This window comes from Canis lupus, chromosome X (genome assembly GCF_003254725.2).
Source record: "Canis lupus dingo isolate Sandy chromosome X, ASM325472v2, whole genome shotgun sequence".
NCBI classification, from domain to species: Eukaryota; Metazoa; Chordata; class Mammalia; order Carnivora; family Canidae; genus Canis; species Canis lupus.
In genome coordinates, this window is record NC_064281.1 from 39,593,862 (window position 1) to 39,614,807 (window position 20,946).

General features: G+C 41.4%; 1 long non-coding RNA gene across 2 annotated transcripts in view; it reads right to left on the bottom strand.

The window, feature by feature from the left end:
* LOC112673151 (uncharacterized) overlaps positions 1–20,946 on the bottom strand; it is a 111,655-nt gene that overhangs the window by 75,842 nt on the left and 14,867 nt on the right. For both annotated transcript variants that reach the window (XR_007409231.1, XR_007409232.1), the window contains one exon: positions 8,998–9,078. This is a non-coding gene — a long non-coding RNA (uncharacterized LOC112673151). The remainder of the gene's footprint in view (positions 1–8,997; positions 9,079–20,946) is intronic.

The following is a 20,946-nucleotide window of genomic DNA, read 5'->3' on the forward strand; positions in this document are numbered from 1 at the left end:
CCCTATAAATTCCTCAAATTCACATGCTGTTGAGCAGACAGGTGCTTAAACTATGATGTTGGCAAGGCCTGATTCTGCCCTTTCCATCCCTCATTGTCCATCATTCCCAAATCTAGCCACAGGAAATGCTAATAAATGCTTTATTTTTTTTTTAAATAAATGCTTTATATTAGCTTTATATTAGCTACATGGTATTCGTTCAAGGGAGTTTTTAAGATCTTAAAACTGTCCATGTTTTAATAGAAAGCACTAAAGATCTCTGAGACACCAAAAAGAAAGCCTTAACTAGAGCACTGGAGGTTCCTAGAAGCCAGAGATGACTTCTCCCAATGGCTAAAGCCTGCCCCTTCCTTCCTTGTGGACAGCACCAGGCTCAACATCAACCCTGATGCACCATGTATGAACTACTTCTCTCTGATATAGCACAAAGGCCCCACGTGAGCATCATCCCCCTCTCAAATTGGGCAGGGTGGGCTGCACGCATGGCCATGAGAATGGGCATTTGGAATCCTCAGCCCAGGGTTCAAACTTAGCACAAAAAAGCAGACAGCAGGACCTCCTCAAACCAGTCCTGTCTTCTTTAGATAAGGATCTAAAGAAAGAAACACAAGAGACTCATTTAACAACTGTTAGAACTAGCTGGCCCCTCTGGCTTTCTAGTGACCCAATACCAACACAGGGCATCCCTCTAAACAGTTCCAGAATTAGAACCAGCATCTCTACCTAGAAGCTGCAAAGAGAGAACAGAGCTTTGATTGAGTATCCTTTGGGATATTATTTAGATCTACGTGGTCTGAAAGAGGCACACTGTGTACATTAAAACCAAATGGTAGAATTAGGGACAATTCCTGCCATTAACAGCCAACATTCCCTATGTGTGTAGGGGGGAGGTGGGGGGAGTCATGAGTCAAAAGGGGTATGTGTGTAAAGGTAGTAACAGTTGTCCCTTATTGCATAAATAATACAAGTAACCCCAGGCTTTAGTATTCTCACATATAATTTGGAGAATTCACAGGTTCTCTAGAGGGATGACTTGGGGCTTATAGATCAAACCCCTAAGCCTAATTCTGAATTGTGGTAACCCACCATGCCTAATCTCTTCCCTCCCCACCTGCCTAGCAGAAAGCCAAATCCCACAATGAAACAAAGGGAAAAGCAGCAAATACAAAAGGAGGACAAGGAGTATCATGGTCAGTCTTAAACCACGCAGGGGAAGTACAGACATTTCAAAAATAAATACATAGAGGAAAAGAGAAAGGAGAGGATAACAGAACAGGAAGAGGGCACACTATGGCAGAGACTTCATACAGCACAGAGGATATGCACATGGGGATCCAAGGGACCTTCTCAACCCAACAGAAGCCAAGAGTTACGCAGTTTTATGGTCAATCCAATGGTACCATCTACCCTTTCTCATATGCTGCCATGTGCGAAAGTGCTTTGTAAATTGTAAACCAAGGTCAGCATGAGAGGAGTTTGACTTTTAGGATTTCTCTCTGTCCTCAGTGCCAACTCCCCTAAGAATAGGTCTGAGGCTGATTAAAAGTCCTGAAAGAATATGCTACATAATCACTCTCTTGTATCTATCTCCCAACCCCCTTTCCACTCTGTCACATTTGCCTGGCAAAATCCAATTCCTCCTTAAATCCAGTTATTTGCCTACACCCTGCCTGTGCCCACTCAGTCAACAGCAATGAAAGAAAAATACACCCACACCAACTATTCATTTTAATAATGGCCACCAACCTCAAGTGGGCCCTGAGTGCTGCCTGATTGATAATCATGATACATTTTGCTGGTCCAATTACTCTAATATTCTCCCTAATGACTATTTCATCCCCTTTGCTCTCTCCTCAAATCTCCAACGCCTCTCATCCTCACTCTCAGCTTGACGGCTCACTAGCCTACTTCCCTGCAACACCACAGACTGTCATAACCAACTTTCCACAAGCCCCCACCATTACCTAAGTCCTCTTTATCTACATCTACTTAGCCTATCTACTCAGGATAGGCTAAGCTCATGCTCTAAGAACAACAACTTAAAGCAACAGGATGCTAGATGTCCATAATGGTCAGCTAGGGGCTCCACTCTTTGTTGTCCCTTCTCAGGGATGTAGGCTGATGAGCAACCAGCCTTTGGAACAGTGCTGGGGGCCATGCACTGGGGAAAATAACTTTTCAGGATGTTCACACTGACAATTAAATGCCTACGCACAGAAATGACGTGTGTCGCTTAAAACAACTCACCAGTCATAAGCAGTTACATGACCCCACCATGACTTACACAGCCAGCAAACAAAATCCTGCCATGTGTCAGTCAAGAAGGTAGAGAGTGAAACACATTTGACATGTAGAGAGTGAAACACATTTGACATTGGTGCTAATGACCTCCTATGAATTTGCTAAACTCCTAAGTAAGATCAGCCCCCTTGGGTATTAGATCCTTCTTGCCTCATCAAAGACAACAGTTCTGTAACTGTCCCCAGTTTCTCATTTCATAAATGTTTCTCCCTCTACTGGATCATTCTTACCAGTATATGAAACATTACAATTACTTGGTTTCTCCTATCTCAAAAACAAAAATGAAAACCTTGACCTCATACCTGCCCCCTTCCAGTGACAGCACCACTTCTGTTCCCATACTCGCTAATTCCCCTCCCCCCACCACTCTATTAAAAAATGTCCCCTCTGTGCTATCCCTTCACCAAAAGGGTGCTCGCATATCAAGATCTACCATGACCTCACATCGCTACAGCCAACGGTAAATTTTCCATCCTTATCTTACCTAAACTAGCAGCTGCATTGAACACAACACTCCTCTTGGGATACTTTTCATATTTGACTCCCAGGACACTCAGTTTTCTTGGTTCTTCTACTTTCCTGGCCACAGCTATTCAGTCTTTCTTGGTTCCTTCTGTGTGCCTTTAACCATCAACAATAGGGTGTCCCAGGGCTCAGTGTTCAGCTGGCTCCTATTCTCTTCTACAGCTCCCTCCCTTGGTGGTCTCATGTGAGCTCACAATTCTGTATGCCATCTATACACTGATGGCTCCCAACTGTCTAGCTTCTGCCTAGATGCTTTTAAACTAAGAGATCCTCAGCTATCCAAGTGAGTATGCAATAATGCCACATGGATACTGTCTAAGTCCGTTCAGGCTGCTGTAACACAAACACCATAAACTGGATGGCTTATAAACACAAACATTTATTTCTCACAGATCTGGAAGCTAAGAAGTCCAAGATCGTGGTGCTGGCAGATTCAGTGTCTGGTGCAGGCCCACTTCCTGACAGCCATCTTTTTGCTGTAGCCTCATAGGGCAGAACACAGGCAAGGGATCTCTCTGCAGTCTCTCTTTTTTTTTTTTAACTTTTTTTTTAAATTTTTTTATTTATTTATGATAGTCACAGAGAGAGAGAGAGAGAGAGAGAGAGAGAGAGAGAGAGAGGCAGAGACACAGGCAGAGGGAGAAGCAGGCTCCATGCACCGGGAGCCTGATGTGGGATTCGATCCCGGGTCTCCAGGATCGCGCCCTGGGCCAAAGGCAGGCACTAAACCGCTGCGCCACCCAGGGATCCCTCTGCAGTCTCTTTTATAAGAGCACTGATCCCATTCATGAGGGCAAAGCCTTCATAACCTGAACACCTCCCAAAGGTTCTACCTCCTAATAGCATCATCACTTTGGGGTTAGGATTTTGACACATGGGGGCACCTGGCTAGCTCGGTCAGTAGAGCATGCCACTCTTGATCTCAAGGTTGTTGAGTCTAAGCCCAAAACTGGGTATGGAGATTACTCAAATTTTTTTTAAAAAAGGACTTTAACATGAATGGGGGTGTGTGTGTGACACAAGCAGTCTATAGCAGATGTCTAATTTTAAGAATTTTGTTAAGAAATGGATAGCTAGAGGGGCACCTGGGTGGCTCAGTTTGTTAAGCATCTGCCTTCGGCTCAGGTCATGATCCCAGGGTCCTGGAATAGAGCCCCATATAGGGCTCCCTGCCTAGCAGGGGGGGTCTGCTTCTACCTCTCCTTCAGCCTGCCCCTCCTGCTGTTTGTGCTCTCTCTCTCAAATAAATAAATAAAATCTTTAAAAAAAGAAACGGATAGCTTGAATATGAGTATCATCTAATCTGTCTTTTGGATGTGAAGACTGCCAGGCTCCCAGAAATAAACTAAGTCCCCAATGGTCAGAAAGAGGAAGAATTCTGGTCACCTGATGCTCTTTTTTTTTTAAGATTTTATTTATTTACTCATGAGAGAGACAGGGGGTGGGGGGGGGTGGGCAGAGACACAGGCAGAGGGAGAAGCAGGCTCCATGCAGGGAGCCCGATGTGGGACTCAATCCCGGGTCCCCAGGATCACACCCTGGGCTGAAGGCAGACACTTTAACTGCTAAGCCACCCAGGGATCCCACCTGACGTTCTTCTAGCCACCTCTCCACCTCCACTAAAAGAATACTTCTGCCTGGGCATCATAATGGTAAAGATAAAGAGGAGGGACAGATAACAAACAGTAAATCAAAACAGCAACCAAAAAATAAAACAGTAACAAGCTTAAGGATGTTTCTAGTAAAAAATGGAAAACACCTAGAGTAACAAAGGAGCAATCCATAAAACCTTAACAGACTCTTAAACTTGACCCACCGACTTTGTGGAGATCTCAGGTAACTCTAATATGGAGTCAACTTCATTCTCAAAGACATTCCATCCACAGACTGCATACCAGAAAGGGATTTTAACTGAACAGGTACTTTGGTCTCTGGAGCTGGTCAATTGGTGAGAAGGCTTGAGAGAGAACATTTGCAGCATTGCTAGGAGTAAGGCTTGCCAAATGATCACCTCCCTCCTGACATGTACAATTTCACTTTGGCTTCACCTTTTTTACTTCCCAGCAACATGACAAGGTTAGTTTCACAAGAAGCCCATTTCTTTCAAATCCAAATGGACAACTTATTAAGGATTTGAAAGGCACTAGCGACAAAAAGTAAAAGCTTGGTTACCATGCCTGAGCAAAGGTCACCTGGAGTGCTATCACATAACCCAGATCATTTTCTTAAGGTGCCAAGTCCTCATGTCCATACAAGTTACAATGCTGTAGCACAGACACCTACATAGGCATTTTATCGTGCCAAATGTAACTCTATCTGAAAAAATTAAGTCACAACGTTAAACTCAATGTACTTAACTGTTCTTATTGTGTTTCCCTGTATGAAAGATACAATAGGGACGCCTGGGTGGCTCAGCAGCTGAGCATCTGCCTTCGGCTCAGGACGTGATCCCAGAGTCCCGGGATCGAGTCCCGCATCAGGCTCTCTGCATGGAGCCTGCTTCTGCCTCTGCCTGTGTCTGTGCCTCTCTCTGTGTGTCTCTCATGAATAAATAAATAAAATCTTAAAGAAAAAGAAAAGAAAGGGATCCCTGGGTGGCGCAGCGGTTTGGCGCCTGCCTTTGGCCCAGGGCGCGATCCTGGAGACCCGGGATCGAATCCCACATCGGGCTCCCGGTGCATGGAGCCTGCTTCTCCCTCTGCCTGTGTCTCTGCCGCGCTCTCTCTCTCTCTGTGACTATCATAAATAAATAAAAAATTTAAAAAAAAAAAAAAGAAAAGAAAGATGCAATAATTGGACTAGATCACTTTTAATAATGCCCCCCTCAGATAATTCTTACGCAGGAGGAGCACAAGCCACACATACGGAAAAACAATGGCTAAGACAGTGCCTTGGATGTTCTTCTAATGGTCTGGGACTGTAAAGCAGTTTAAAAAGGAGGCAAAACACAGGAAGCCAACTCTGACCATAACGAGTATTAAACTAGGGGTATGACAAGTTATTAATACCATTAATGTGTATTACCTCTATGTATAAAGAATGCACATAAAACCTACAGAATGAAGACTAAAAAGCAAATGAATACTAAAAATTATTAGCAACATTTACTTTCAGTAACAATGGACCAGGTAGTTGGGGCCAATACACCCACTGAAAACAGCTGAGCAAAGGGGAAGAAAATATCTTAAAAAGGTACAAAAGAGCTATTCAAATTGTGGGTAACCACTGAGTACCAAGTCTAAAGGTGGGTGGGAGGACATACATGGGGCTGTTTTGCTCATTGCTCAGATACAATTGCATTTGGCATGATGAAATGTATAAACCCCTAAGTAGAAGTCTGTCTTTGCTACGGGATTGTAACTTGCGTGGAAATACGGACTTGGCACCTTATGAAAATGATACGGGTTATGTGTGCTAGCACTCCAGGTGATCTTTGCTTAGGCATGGTAACCAACCTTTTACTTTTTTGTCACCATCGCCTTTCAAATTCTTAATAAGTTGTCCATTTGGATATGAAAGAAATGGGCTTCTTGCCGTGAAACTAACCTTGTCATGTTGCTGGGAAGTAAAAGATGAAACAAAAGTGAAAACACGACTGTATTTGCTGATACTCTTGGAAAATGAGAGGATGAAGGTTATTTCTGATGGCCTCTCGAGGAGAAAAAACAGAAGTCAGGGCCCAATAAGAATAGACTATCTCATCTGGGGATTAAAAAAAAAGCAGACTGAACAGAAAGTAACTAGCCCTCATAGGGACTTACAGCCAGGCTTTAAGTCATCTGGGTGGCTCAGATGACTTAGATTAATAAGAGGATTCCAGAAAGCTAGTACCTTCAGGCATCTGACAGCAGAAAACAAAAACATTCTCTAGGGGCATAAGGTATCTTAGATTTTCAAACACAATATCCAGATATAATCAAATGTAACCGTTCATGCAAGAAGAAAAGAAATCACAAGCAAGAAAAAACAGAAACAAGACACAACAGAAAAAAAGACTCCAAATATTAGAACTGTCAGAATTGGACTGTAAAATAACTACTCCTGACATATTCAAGGGGCTAAGAGCCAAACTTAAAAATTTCATTAGGGTTGGGACGCCTAGCTGACTCAGACCAAAGAGCATGCAACTCTTGTTCAGAGTTTTGAGTTCAAGCCCCATGTTGGGTATAGAGATATATATAAAATTTTTATAAAAAATAAAATATTGAAAAACAATATATCAGTAGGGAACTAGAAATTATTCTTTTTAATGACATAGGTGTGAGAAAAAGAAGAAAATATCAGTTCTACATGTGAAAATCAATCTTTAAATTAGGAGCTCAACGGATTAAGAAAGACTTAGTGAGCTCTGAAAGGTAAGTTGGGTGGATAAAAGCATTCAAAACAAATTACAGAGAGGCATAACGATGGACTAAAGTGCCAGAGTAAAGGGTATGGTAGTTTCTAAAGATAGGACACAACAAGCCATGCTTCCCGGTATTCATGAATTTGTGCTGTCCCCTCCCAAATTAAAGCTTAGTCAATTTTCAAGTTCTGGTTAACTTTAACTAAAGGAACGGAGTCAAAGCGATACCAGAGTCAAAGTGATACCGTACCAGTTCTGGGCTTATTTCTCAAGAAAGCCTGACCACTTCGATTTTTCCAGAAGCTCCAGAAGCTCTTTTAGGAGCCTAGAGTCACCATGTAAGAAGCCTAACTGTCTTGCTGGAGAGACTGCCTGGAGAGGCCATGACTAGAGGCCTAGTCCTAAGATTTCCTGTCACCTCTATCGAGATCGACCTTCCAGTTGTCCCTATCCAAGGCACCAGATATGTCAGTGAGGGCATTTTCAATGTTTGAGCTGCATATGCCTTCTGTCTGCAGTCTCATGACAGATCCCAAGCAAAAGCAGAAGAATTATCCAACTGAGCCCTAATCTACCAACAGAATTTTGAATAGTGAAATGGTTGCTGTTCCAAGCCACTAATTATTAGGGACTTGTGTGCAAGAACAGGTAACTGAAACAAATATTTTACTGGAGATAGAAGAATGAGAAAATGGACTAGGAACAATCTAGAAAGAGAACAGTCGAGAACTTTCCAAAATTCACTCAAGATTCCACTCTCAGATTCCAGAAGCTCTAATAAACCCAAAAAGGGTAAATGAAAAGCTTTGACACAACATAGTAAAAACGCAGAAAATTAAAGATGCAGATAAAATTTTAAAAGTAACCAACTAGAAAAAAATAAAAATAAAAAATAAAAGTAACCAGAGGAAAAAGACAAATTATATCCAAAGCAACAATAATAAGGGGTGCCTGGCTGGCTCAGTCAACGGAGCCTGCAACCTTTGATCTTGGGATTGTGAGTTCATACCCCACATTTGGTGTAGAACTTATTTATAAGTAAAATCCTTAGGGATGCCTGAGGGATGCCTGGGTGACTTCAGTTCAGGTCATGACCTCAGGGCTTCCTGCTGGGGTAGAGGGGGTCTACTTGTCCTCCCCTTCTCTGTCCCTCACCCCTGCTCATGAGCGTACTCTCTCTCTCTCAAATAAATAAAATATTTTTTAAAAAACTAAAATCTTTAAAAAGGAGGGGACAATAATTAGACTGATGACTGTCCACAAAAAAATTTACTGGGGGCACCTGGGTAGCTCAGTGGTTGAGCCTTTGGCTCAGGTCATGATCCTGGGGTCCTGGGATCAAGTCCCACTCAGGGCTCCCTGCAGGGAGACTGCTTCTCCCTCTGCCTGTATCTCTGCCTCAATCTCTGTTTCACATGAATAAATAAATAAAATCTTTTTAAAAAATTACTGAAGTTGGAAGGCAATAGAATGATATCTTCAAAGAGCTAAAAGTAACTATTTGCCAACTGGGAATCCTATAAGCAATGAACACACCGCTCAAGAATGAAGGGGAGAAAAATACTTTCAGAATAACAAAAACTGAAAAAAAAATCATCACTAGCAGAACTACATTAAAGGAAATAGAAATGATGTTTTGTCAAGCAGAACAATTAAAACAACTCCAATTTATTTGAAAATTAAATAATATCGAAGTAACTCAAAGGTCAAAGAAAAAAAGTAAAAATTCAACAATATTTCAAACTGTATAACAAATTTACATTTTCAAATTTATAGATTAAAGCCTAAACTACTTAAAATAAGAAATATGTATTTTAGAGGGGTACCTGGATGGCTTAGTCGGTAGAGCATGTAACACTCTTGATCTCGAGGTCATGAGTTCAAGCCCATCCTGGGTGTAAAGCTTACTTAAGAAAAGGAAAGAAAGGGAATAAATATAATATATATGTTATTTTCTAAGAACAGCGAAAAGTTACAAAGCTAAGTATGCATCTCAAAGCATTAAGACCTAACTAGGGAAGCCCGGGTGGCTCAGCGGTTTGGCGATGCCTGCAGCCCAGGGTGTGATCCTGGAGACCTGGGATCGAGTACCATGTCGGGCTCCCTGCATGGAGCCTGCTTCTCCCCTCTGCCTGTGTCTGTGCCTCTGTCTCTGTGTCTCTCATGAATAAATAAATAAAATCTTAAAAAAAAAAAGACCAAAACTAAACCAAAGAAAGCACAAAGAAGGAAATCCTAATGAGAGCAGAAATTCAATGGAAAACCAAGCATAAAATAGTGACAATAGGCAAAAGTGTGAATTGGCCCTTTGAGAATATTAATAAACATGCTAAACCTCTGAATGAAAACCGATGATTAAAACAGAGAAAAAAGACGTAACTGCAGATAGTGAAGATGATTAGATAGCATATTTCAATCAACTTTATCCCAAAAAGTTTAAAATTTTGGACAACTTGGGAAAAATTCTCAAAAAATACAACTTACTGAAAGAATCACAAGAAATGTAAAACCTAAACAGTCCTTTAAGAAGCCGAATCAGTAATTAAAAACTTTCCTACAGTAAAAAAAATAATAATAGGGGATCCCTGGGTGGCGCAGCGGTTTGGCGCCTGCCTTTGGCCCAGGGCGTGATCCTGGAGACCCGGGATCGAGTCCCACGTCGGGCTCCCGGTGCATGGAGCCTGCTTCTTCCTCTCCCTCTGCCTGTGTCTCTGCCTCTCTCTCTATATGTGACTTTCATAAATAAATAAATAAATAAAATTAAAAATAATAATAATAATAAACTGCATATCTAGATGGCTTCACCATCAAGTTCTACCAAAAATTTAAGAAAGCAGTAACACTTAACACAAGATTTAAGGCTAAATTATACAAACCTTTCCAGAGAACAGCAGCAAAGGGCACGTTCCACAGCTTGGAGTTTAGATTGAGCCAAGTACAAAAACACAACTAGAGCTATGCAAGAGCTGAAAATTATAGGCCAGTCTCATTCCTGATCACAGATTTAAAAATCTTAAAGAAAATATCAGGCACATCAAATCCACAGTATTTCAAAAGGACCATATACCTATTCAAATTGAATTTAAATCTGGACTCCACCCTTCATTTCTCTTCAAAGTCAGTCAATATAATTGGCCATATTAACAGAGTAAAAGAAAAAAAATCAGATTCTCATCTTGATACAGAAAAAGTGACATCTATTGATTAAAAAAGTAACTTGAGCAACAGAAGGAAAATTCATCCTCTAAAAGAAGATACATGCCAAAACCTATAAGAAACATAGTACTTACAGGTAAAATCTCAAAAGCATTCCCTTTTAAAAAGGGGAATGAGAGAAGACATCTACCATCATTTCTTCTACTCAACAGTGTGCTAGAAGTCTTGGCCATGACAGTAAAGCAATAAAAAGATATAAGGGTTAAAAAGGAAGAAAAAACGTAGTAGTATTATTGACAGATGAGAAGACTATGTTCATAGGAAAAAAAAAAAATCAAAGGCCTCACTATATTACTACACTTTTAAAGGGCTTTTGTTAGCAAGATTATGGACTATAACATCAAAGCTCAAAAAAATTTTGTTTCGTTTTTTATATACTAGCAATTGTTAGAAATAAAGTTCTGATAAATATGCCATTTTCATCACATAAAAATCTATTAAGTACATGGAAATAAATCTAACAAATTATGTACACGATCACTATGCAGAAAATGGTATCACTAAATCTGTTGAGCAAATAAAGGCAGATGCAACATACATGCTATATTAATCTATTCACATAAAGCTTAGAAATCAGCAAAACTACATAATTTAGAGATAAATATTTAGATAGTAAAATTAAAAAGCAAAACAAGGGGGGGATTTTCATAAAATTAGGATATCTCTGGGAGAAAGGGCAAACGACTAGAGGGAAAAGAAGGCTTCCAGGTTCCATTTCTTGGCCTCAGTGGTGGTTTAGATGGGTGCTTGTTTATAGTATCTCTTTCAGCTGCACAGTTTCTACCACATATCTGCAAGTATACTGTATTTCATACACAGGCCTATATACATTAAAGGTTTTAAAAAAAATCCCCAAAGAACCAACTACCAAACAGAGGGGAAGTGGAGATCCATATGGTAAATGGCTCTTTGAGACATAAGGATAAACTAATTTGGAACAATTCACTTTGAAGAAACACAATGAAACGTCTTTATTAAAAAAAACAAAAACAAAAAACAGAGGACTAACAGGAAGGAAGCCAGTCTCCCTACCAGGGCAGCCAAAAGCACGGTTTTAGAGTCAGAAAAGTTAAGTCTCAATCTTAGTTCTACCACACTCTAGCACTGCAGTCTTGGGAAGGTTTGGTGTTTTTTTTTGTTTTTTGTTTAGCAAAGTCTAGTTTTCTGTACTGCAAAATAAGGATTCCACTTAACTCAGAAGGATTAGAGAGAATATATCTGCAGTGTCTTGTCACGTAACAGATCAGTAATGAAAACCGCTTTAACTAGAAGATGAGTGCCTCCCCATTACTAGTTAAGTTTACAGTCTTGAACTGACCCGTAAAGTTCTGACCAAAGGCATTATCAGTCATTCGGTTAATAAAAATCGATCATCAGGAACTACCTCACTTGAAATCATTACTAGATGACAAGTTTTACAGAATTCTCAATAAATTACATTTAATACATTCAATAAATATAGTTTTAGTAGGCTGCTCCAACAGTTCCTTTCTGAAAAGAATTATAAGAACCCTTTTTACATGTGTTTGTTATATGACCACAGTATAACCTGTACATAAAAAAAAGAAGAGTCTTCACAGTATGAAAGCTTTAAGGACATAGATGTCACACAGCACTAATGAGTATTTATCCACATTAGTCCAAAAGTATTCAGATCCACAGGTATTCACCATAGCAGCGCGAGCTGATCATAAGCGCTCAGCCCATCTCATTCGTATGCACGCCATAGCACAAAGAACCAAGGCCATGGAAGATCCATTCAACCAGTGAGAAACAAAGTAGTAACAGGAAAAAAGAATGCATCTAAGAGACAAACAGATCTGCTCACAAATCCAGGCTCTGCCACTTCCTAATTAAATTCTCTTTAAGCCTCGGTGTCCAGAGTTGTCCCAATGAAATAAAACCAATCTCAAAGGACTGTTGAACAGAAATTCCTCACTGCAGAACTGGGGGGGGGGGGGGAGGGGGGGCATCATTCTGCGGAGTAAAGCTACCTCTTAACTCAGATATTCCACCCCATCAGATTGTGCCTGCTTTTTCACACAGGTGTTTCTTTGTTAAGTATCTCAAAGAAGTGGACTAATACAGCCATTAATTAGACATCAGTACAAAATTAAAATCCCAGCACAAGGAATTAAAATCCCAGAAATTCAGAGCTGCAGAGAGCGAGCCCGGAGACCACGGGATGCTCTAGACATAAGCTGGTGCCATCTACCTGGGCTTACGTTTTTTACATAGAGGATCAGTACAATGTGGTTAATTGTTAAGGATTTGTTAAAGGTCTAGAAGAGTAATTCTCAACCTCGGCTAAACATTACAGCCACGTGAGTAGTTTAAACACACATGCACACGTTCCACCTTCAATCAGAAATGAACCAGAAATTTGAGGTATAACATGGGTGTTAATCATTTTGTAAACCTTCTCCTGGCGATTCTAATGAACAGCAAGGGTTGAGACCACCAAAGCAGAAGAAAAGACAGCAAAGAAACCTGTCAGTACTTCACAGTCAAAAAAATTGCCTTAATAATTATATGGCCCTTTTTCTATCCCACTAAAAATGAGTCAGATAAAGAGCAACCCAAGAGATCCAGGCTGTATTTAAACAATTACACAATCAGGGGACCTGGGTGGTACAGCCAGTTAAGCATCTGACTCTTGGTTTTGGCTCAAGTTGTGATGGAGCCCTGCATTAGGCTCCACACTCAGCATTGAGTCAGCTTGGGATTCTCTCTCCCTCTGCCCCTCCTATTTGTGTTCTTTCTCTCAAATCAATCATTTTCACACTCAAGAGTCCTTTGATATAATGTAATTAAAGGAGACATACAATGAGCTTCTCTGGAACACTACTCATACAAAGAGCACATTTTGGTATTGTCATGTTAAGAAAAAATGGAACGCTACTGCTTTTGCCCAGGGCTTTGCACTTTCTCTTGTGATTTTATCCATGCTAAACAGTGCATTAGAAAGTCACTCCAAGCATAACATTTTTAGTTATCCCATATCAAAATGAAAAGTGTTAACAGTGGCTATCAGAAACATGACTTTTGTTTTTCTGTACTGTCCACTCTGTACAACGTGTATTTCTACCCATGTTCCAGAGATTCTTGGTTTATTTTCTAAATTTCTCCTATAGAAATAAGTCGTTACTATAGTAATATTTACCCACCCTGATATCCTTTCCCATTTGCTTATTCTAGGGCTTTTGCACATAGCAACCACACAAATCTCTGCTGCAAGCTGCTCATAGCACTCAGATCCCTGGCAACATTCAGAAATGAATATATCTTTAAACTATGGGAACACTTAGCTGAATACCATAGTTTCAAATGTCTCTAAAGTGCTTTTTGTGCAGAACCCATCCCAGATTTGTCAATTCTTACTATAAGTAACACATTTCTCTTTATCTTCATGCAGGTGGATGAGTCAAAAACTATAGCAGAATAAGCTGGCACAGGAGTCTGCTCGTTATTAATGTATTTTGGAGTTGAAGACATTTACTCCTGGCATGTACAGCTAACGAGTGATTATTTAGTATACATGTATTTTTCTCCCCTGACAAAAGTTGCAAATAAACGGTATCTTTATGCTGATTGAGAATGGTCCTACTCTTTAGATAAGAACTTAGCAGTTACTATGGTAGCTGTTTGAATCGACAGAATATTAGTGGACTGCTACCTACGCTTTGTCAACATATTTTCCCTAGAAATAACTTATGTGGAAAGACAGTGGATGTGATTCTTTCCATAAAAGTTCCCATTCATGAACTCATAAAGGAGTAATAGATTAACACCTACCTGAGTAAAATTATCACAGGAGGGAGTTCAGTTACAGAAAGGGCCATGAAGAGCACAATCACAGCCTCTTAACTTTCGGTAACAAGGCTTTGCAGAAAGAATAATTAGTTATAGACGTATGTGTGCACACACTCAAAATACGTGGAGATATAAGTAGATATAAATGTGTGTATTTGTATACATAGAACTTTAAAATACATAGAATTGGGATCCCTGGGTGGCGCAGCGGCTTAGCGCCTGCCTTTGGCCTGGGGCACGATCCTGGAGACCCGGGATCGAATCCCACGTCGGGCTCCCTGTGCATGGAGCCTGCTTCTCCCTCTGCCTGTGTCTCTGCCTCTCTCTCTCTCTCTCTCTGTGTGACTATCATAAATAAAAATTTTAAAAATAAATAAATAAATAAAAATAAAATACATAAAATTTTACAATACATACAACCATACGGAACAAAGTAAAGTGTGGATAATACTGAATTAGCTAAAATCAAGATGGAGGACAGCCCTGGTGGCTTAGCGCTTTAGCGCCGCCTGCAGCCCAGGGCATGATCCTGGAGACCCAGGATCGAATCCCACCGTCAGGCTCCCTGCATGGAGCCTGCCTCTCCTTCTGCCTGTGTCTCTGCCTCTCTCTCTCTCTCTCTCTCTCTCTCTGTGTGTCTCTATGAATAAATAAATAAAATCTTAAAAAAAAAATAAAATCAAGATCGAAGCCACCAAAGACCCTAAGGAGTAACGTCTTCATTCTTTTTTGAATTTTATTAAAATTAATTAATAAAAAAATTAATTAATAATTAATGCGGAAGAGAGGCAGAGGGAAAAGCAGGCTCCATGCAGGGAGCCCGACGTGGGACTGGATCCCGGGTCTCCAGGGTCACGCTCTGGGCTGTAGGCAGCGCTAAACCGCTGAGCCACCAGGGCTGCCCTTCATTCTCTTCTTAATGTTTACTCTAAGCCCATTTATAGTAGGAGGGAAAAGGGTTGAAAAAAAATCACAATAGGGGAGTTTTTCCAAATAGTATCCACCAGCAGGTTGTCTCAGCCTAATGATTCGTGGTCTCTTGGGTGTATGATGGGGGCCTATTACTCTGAGCTGGGTTTGCGATGAGTCACACAATGGCTGACTCACTTTCCTCCATGACTAACCAGTGCAGGCGTTTGTCGGTGAAGGACCCACAGCCCACCACAAGGCGGCACCCCAGGGAAGGAAGAGCCTAAAGTTAGTGGGTTCCAAGAGAAAAAGATTCTTTGGGCTGCAGGAAGGAAATAGCATATAGCCACAAAATATAGCATCAAAATGTCAGCATCTGATGACAAAATTATCTTCAGTATGTTGCAAAGGACTGGTTGAAAGACTTAAAAAAAAAAAAAAAAGAGGTCCAAAAAGTTACAAAGTGAATTTAACCTGTGGTCAGGCCCCTAATACTAACATACAATTTGGAAGAAGAAAAAGAAAAATATATTAAATGTTAGACTGATTTCCCATTTTCTATTTAAAGGGGGGGGGGGAATCAAGATTCTTCAGACAAGAATTTCACACTTGGACAAAAAGCTATCCTAGAATACCTGGGTGACTCGGTGGTTGAGTGACTGCCTTGGGCTCAGGTCATGATCCCAGGGTCCAGGGATGGAGCCCCACATTGGGCTCCCTTCTCAGTAGGGAGCCTGCTTCACTCTTTCTTGCTCCCTCTACTTGTGCTTTGTTCTCTCTCTCAAATAAGTAAAATCATTTTTAAAAAGAGAACATTTTTCTTTTAAAACAGCATTTCTAGGGCATGAAACTTACTTAAGATTCTCCCTCTCCCTCTGCCCCTACCATCTTCCCTCTCTAAAAAGAAATAAATATAAATAACACAGCATTTCTTTTTTTTTTTTAAGATTTTATTTATTTATTCATGAGAGACACAGAGAGAGGCAGAGACATAGGGAGAGGGAGAAGCAGGCTCCTCGCTGGGAGCCTGATGTGGGACACGATCCCGGAACTCCAGGATCACGCCAAGTCGAAGGCAGATACTCAACCGCTGAGCCACCCAGGCGTCCCTAAAACAGCTTTTCTAAGGATGATCTAGATCAGTCCTGTTCAGAGTTTAATGTATATACCAATCCCTTAGGGATTGTGTTGAACTACAGAATCCAATTCAATAGGCCAGAGGTAGGGCCCAAGATGCCCCAATTCTAACAAGCTCTCACCTTGGAAATGTCAATTTCAATTGGCTTAGGAAATAGGGTCAGTAATTTTACATTAGCTCCTCAGTGACTGTGCACTTTTTAAAGGGACCTGGGGAGATATAATCCAAAAACTAGGCCCATTTTTCCCTGTATGACTAGAAAATCCACAGCATTTTGTGTACCTGAGTTAAAACCCAAGAACGTCAAGTTACAAACAGACACGAAAATAGCACATCCAGTACCACGGCAAAATTGTACCATCAAAGGGAGCTAATATTTGCTGGCGGCCTTTTACATGTCAAGCAAGCACAATGTGCTTTGGAGACATTTCTTTTCATTCTTCCATGTCAGAGGAGGCACCTGAGACAGAGCCTCTGCTCCAGGTCAGAATCTGAATTCACATTCCACCCCCATCTGTCTCTATGTGCTACTTTTATTTATTTCTATTTTTATGTTCCAGCTCTATGCATCCTATTCCCCACCAGGTGGTAGATGGGATCATTATTCCCAACTATTTCTCCCTCTGCATAATAGGGTTACACTCATCCTATTGACTGTCATGGGAGAGAAGTACATGTCCCCACTTCCTTGACTTTGGGTTTGGCCCCTATGACACACATTGACTAATGGAAATGTGAGCAGATATGGCACTAACCACCTCCAAACCGAGGTTTTAACTGTGTTGCGTGGTTTGGATTGTGCTCCTGCTCTTCACCAAGAGAACAGCATGTCCCAGATAGAAACTGTTCTTTCAGCATCACTTGTAATAAGAAAATTGGAAACCACCTATTGTCTATTAAAGATGGTAATTACAAAGACACAGGCTATGGAAGAATACATAATGTCAAATAAGAAACCCCAAACTAGGACTGCAGCTGTGGAGAGCTGCAACATACACATGAACAGGGACAAAAGGACAAAAAGGAAATCTACCAAAATATAATCAAGATTTTGTTGGACTCCTGGATAACTTTTGTCCTCTTCTCTATTTACTACATGTCTGTTACCGTGGCACGCTGCTTCAATAAAATGCAAATTCATCTTCAACTTTCAAATTTCAAGGCAAGACTTTATAAGACATACCATCAGACAATACATGCCTTGCCAAACTGAGAATGTCACAACTCAGAATTTTCTCTTTTTTATGTGCAATAAAAACTCGCAGTTGCAAGTTACTAGCAGTGTGACCTTGTATAAATTAACCACTCTGCCTGTTTCCTCATCCATAAGTGGTTTTAATAATGACTTCTTTGGTTATTTAGCACATTAAATATGGTAATATATAAGGCACCTGACTTATACAAGCATTCAATGAAAGCACCTTTCTTTCACTACAGCTAATAACACAGAAAACATATGCAATTATATCTGTTGTAGAAAGGGATTTATCAACGAAGCATTACCGAAGATAATATTCAAGGCAATTTAAAATCCTCAGCAGTCCATGAACCCAGCTATAAGCAGATTCTACAGCACACACCACTTTTAGGGACCCTTGATTACCCTGAGCCTACCCAGGTAATCTAGTACCATCTTTTTTTTTTTTTTTTTTAAAGTAGGCTCCACACCCAATGTGGAGCTCCAACTCATGGCCCTGAGATCACAAGTCACATGCTCTATACCTACTGAGCCAGCTAGGAACCCCCAGGATAATCTATTTTAAAGACACCTGAGTAGCAACCTAATTCCATGTGCAACTTTAACTCCTCTTTCCTATTTAACATGTTCCACAGGATCCAGGAATTAGGACACAGAATTCATCTGCGGGCCATTATTCTACCTAGCACACGGTGATACCACATGCATAACAACTCAGTATTTCAGAAGCTGGCTGAAATCAGATTCCCACAACAAAGCACCAAGGTGAATTGCTCTTTTCTGTTTGTGTACTCTGATGTTCCCAGTGGTTGATCAACATTCAGTCTCTTATATCAGAAAAGCACATTTGCTTTTTTTTTCAAGATTTTTAAAATTGATTTATTCATGAGAGACAGAGAGTGAGGCAGAGACATAGGCAGAAGGACAAGTAGGCTCCTCACAGGGAGCCTGATGCAGGACTCGATCCCAGGACCCGGGGATCATGACCTGAGCCAAAGGCTTAAACACTGAGCCACCCAGGTGCCCCAGAAAAGCACATTTCTGTAAGAACCATACTTAAATGAATGAATGCTCTCCATCTATTCAGCCCTGCTTCAGGGCCAAGTGCCAGGGCCACATCTAATAGAGAAGACTTAAGGGCAGTCTCAGCTCATGAAGCCCTCACCAACCCAGGGGAAGGGGATGACCAAGTGAAACCCCAGTAACACTGAAATCAGAACTTCCAAAGTTCTGTGGAGCTGCAACAGGTTGTCAGTGAAGGCTTTCCTGAAAAAGGCATTTGGGTGAAATGTGTAGGGAGGAAATAGAAGCAAGGGGCTGAAGGCACTGAGGCTCAGGCACATTCTGTCAAGGGTATAAGGAAACAGCCCCCTGGGGAGCTGGGCTGGGGAGCACGGAGAGCAGCGGAGTGGGCCCATGTCCTTGGGCTGCTGAATGGGAAGGCAGGAGAGCGCCATTTATGAATTCGATCCTAAGGATCACAGGGGCCAAAAGGCCAAAGAAGGAAGAAAAAAGGCCTCAAAACTGGGCAGCAAATTGTTCCCCAGAGAAGCCAGAAAACTGCAACAAATGAGGGAAGAGGCGGAGCAGAGGAAGACAGAGGCAGGGGAAGGAGGGAGAGGACTTTTCTGGGCGGCCACCAAGCACCAGCCACTGCATTTGTGCAGGACTATATAAGGAATGTGTGGAAAAATCATAAAGACAAAGAATTACGGAGGTTGCCAGAGGTTGGGAGGAGGGAGGGACCTATGAGAAGTTAGTATTTAATGGGGACAGAGTTTCAGGGCTTTTTTTAAGATTTTATTTATTTATTTGACAGAGAATGAGAGAGCGAGCACAAGCAGGCAGAGTCAGGCCGAGGGAGAAGCAGGCTCTGCGCTGAGCAGGGAGCCCAACGCAGGGAGCCCAACGCGAGGCTGGATCCCAGGACTCGGAGTTCATGACCTGAGTGAAGGCAGATACTTAACCATCTCAGCCACCCAGGCACCCCAGAGTTTCAGTTTTGCAAGACAAAGAAATGGGTTCTGGGGTAGACAGTGATGATGGGTACTGAACACTACTGAGTGATATACATAAAAATGGTTAAGATGGTTAATCTTACATTATGTGTATTTGGCCATGATTTTTTAAAATTGAAGGAAAAAGGAAAAGAATGAATGGAACTTGACAAAGGAGGGATTTCTCTGCTTATCCATTTCTCTTTCTAGCAGCCAAATATTGAAAAGAAGTACTATGTGAGATTAAGTAAAAAAAAAAAAATCCTACAATAAGCTTGGATACCTTCATGGGCTAAGGAGAAGCAACAGTAAGGGAAAGAAAGATAATATGGGATGACAGTATAAGATCTGGAATAAATCCCAGAGAGGCAAACAGACTCAGAATCCAGAGAACATGTGGGGAGGGCAGTGGGGGGCGTAGGGGGAAGGAGGAGCTTTGGTGAGAGGTGGAGGACTCTCTTCCACCAGAAAGGAGAAAGAGAGGGCTGGCTATGAGGCAGGAGAGAAGTAAAGGATGTCAGAAGTTAGGGAGAAGAGAAACGGAGAACTGCAGTGTCCAAAAGAAAAGGGAATTGCTTCATCTGGATCACTGACCAAAATTCTAGAAGTCAGTTGCGTATGTCAAGGTTTCAATGGAGAACAGTTAAGTCTCAGTTGTGGTTTTATCTCGAAGCAGCTCTGTTACTTTTGCTAAGTCCGCTAAACTTCTTAAACCACATCTCTCAAAGAGGGGGATTTGCTAAAATAATCCAACTGTCCCTTCCAGCTCTACATTTCAATGGTTTTAAAAGCAGAGAGCTTATCCTTTGCACCGTGTCAGTTTACCTACCTACTCACCCACACCACCAACCCCCACCCCCGCCCCCCCCCAAAAAAAAAAGACTGAAATGAGAACAAAAGTCAAGGTGAAAAAAAAAAAGTCAAGGTGATATAAAATAAATACCCTTGGGCTGATTTCACATTTCACTTTAAATAGTGAGAGCCACAACAAACAGATGGTTACCGCTGACAAGAGATGTGTCATTACAGTCCTAATGATAACTGATGTTTTTACAGCTCTTTATAAAGTGCCTTCACAGACCAATCATTTGTGATCTTCCTCACAACAGCTATGTGAGACCGGTATGGTCCTAGTATTCTTCTATCCATTTTGCAGTAGAGGCAAGTGAGCCTGACAAGTTGGTGAAGTGCCCAGGCTCCCAGAGCACGTTAAGTGACAAACCTAGGACTGACATGGGGGCTCAGGACTCAAAACACAGGATTTTTTTAAAAAAAACTTGTGGGGTACCTGGGTGGCTCAGTTGGTGAAGCGGCTGCCTTTGGCTCTCAGATCATGATCCCAGGGTCCTGGGATTGAGCCCCCGATTTCACTGATCCCTGCTCAGGGCATGCTGATCCCTGCTCAGGGCATGCTGATCCCTGCTCAGCGGGGAGCCTACTTCTACTCCCTCTGCCCCTCAGCCCTCCAGTCATGCTCTCTCTCCCTCTCAAATAAAAAAATCCT